The sequence below is a fragment of the Schistocerca piceifrons genome, chromosome 1 (assembly GCF_021461385.2).
Source record: "Schistocerca piceifrons isolate TAMUIC-IGC-003096 chromosome 1, iqSchPice1.1, whole genome shotgun sequence".
Lineage (NCBI taxonomy): Eukaryota > Metazoa > Arthropoda > Insecta > Orthoptera > Acrididae > Schistocerca > Schistocerca piceifrons.
Genome location: NC_060138.1, coordinates 230,701,949 through 230,703,274, shown reverse-complemented (window position 1 = coordinate 230,703,274; position 1,326 = coordinate 230,701,949). Strand labels below are relative to the sequence as shown.

The 1,326-nt window shown below is 43.6% G+C and overlaps 1 non-coding gene across 1 annotated transcript; it reads left to right on the top strand.

The window, feature by feature from the left end:
• The first annotated feature begins 385 nt into the window (after positions 1–385).
• Trnas-cga lies at positions 386–459 on the top strand. The gene has a single exon. It is a non-coding gene; the product is annotated as a tRNA-Ser (tRNA).
• The last annotated feature ends 867 nt before the right edge of the window (positions 460–1,326 follow it).

Here is a 1,326-nt window from a genome sequence, read left to right as displayed (position 1 = left end):
TTGCCACTTTGCCTGACAAAGTAAAATATATTTTCATTGAAAAATAATAGTATTGTATGTTGAAACTTCCTGGCAGATTAAAACTGTGTGCCCGACCGAGATTCGAACTCGGGACCTTTGCCTTTTGCGGGCAAGTGCTCTACCATCTGAGCTACCGAAGCACGACCCACGGCCGGTACTCACAGCTTTACTTCTGCCAGTATCTCGTCTCCTACCTTCCAAACTTTACAGAAGCTCTCCTGCGAACCTTGCAGAACTAGCACTCCTGAAAGAAAGGATATAGCGGAGACGTGGCTTAGCCACAGCCTGGGGGATGTTTCCAGAATGAGAAGGTAGGAGACGAGATACTGCCAGAAGTAAAGCTGTGAGTACCAGGCGTGAGTCGTGCTCGGTAGCTCAGATGGTAGAGCACTTGCCCGCGAAAGGCAAAGGTCCCGAGTTCGAATCTCGGTCGGGCACACAGTTTTAATCTGCCAGGAAGTTTCATATCAGCGCACACTCCGCTGCAGAGTGAAAATCTCATTCTGGAGTATTGTATGTTGTTTACAAAACTATTGAGGGTTTCAAACAGCCAACCCAGGCCAGTGCCTCGTTGCAGTACTTGATATGATTTAATCAGCATCTCCAAGGCCAGTACGTCCTATACTTTTGCTGTAAGCCCACAGGATATTGCTCCAATCCCTAAAGCAAATATTATGAAATGAGACAATAAACGAAAAAAAAGGAACAGCTGCAGTTTTGACCTCAAGCCCTTTCAAGATGGAACTAGTAGCCACAAAAGCAGAAAAAGAAGAAAAGAAAAGACTTAAGAAAATAATGCTGGAACTGAAAAAGGAAAACAGAGTAAGAAGAGGAACGAAGGAAGCAAAGAAAAAGTTAAAGGAAAGCAGAAAACGAAATCATAATCAGCGAAGCGTGCATTGTTTAATGACCCGGACAGTGACTTGAGTGACACTGATTGCGTTTTCTGTGGGGCTTATATTTCAAGTCAAGGGAAAATGAAGGATGCATAAGGTGTTTGGGCTGTTTACGGTGCCCACATGAGGCTTGTGATGAGATATTTGGCCCGGTCACGATCAATGGACCACCCTGTATAGCACAGACGGCCGCATCTTTTGATTACATAGACCTTAATGTGCGATATAAATTTCAACATGATACGCCAGCCGTTCTTGAGAAAAAGGGTTTTGAACAGTCGGACAGACCAGGCAGATAAACGGACAACAGAATGAGTCTATAAAGGTTCCGTTTTTACCGATTGAGGTGCGGAAACGTAAAAATCGATATAAACACATTGCAGTAATAATTAAAGTATATAATATTCGT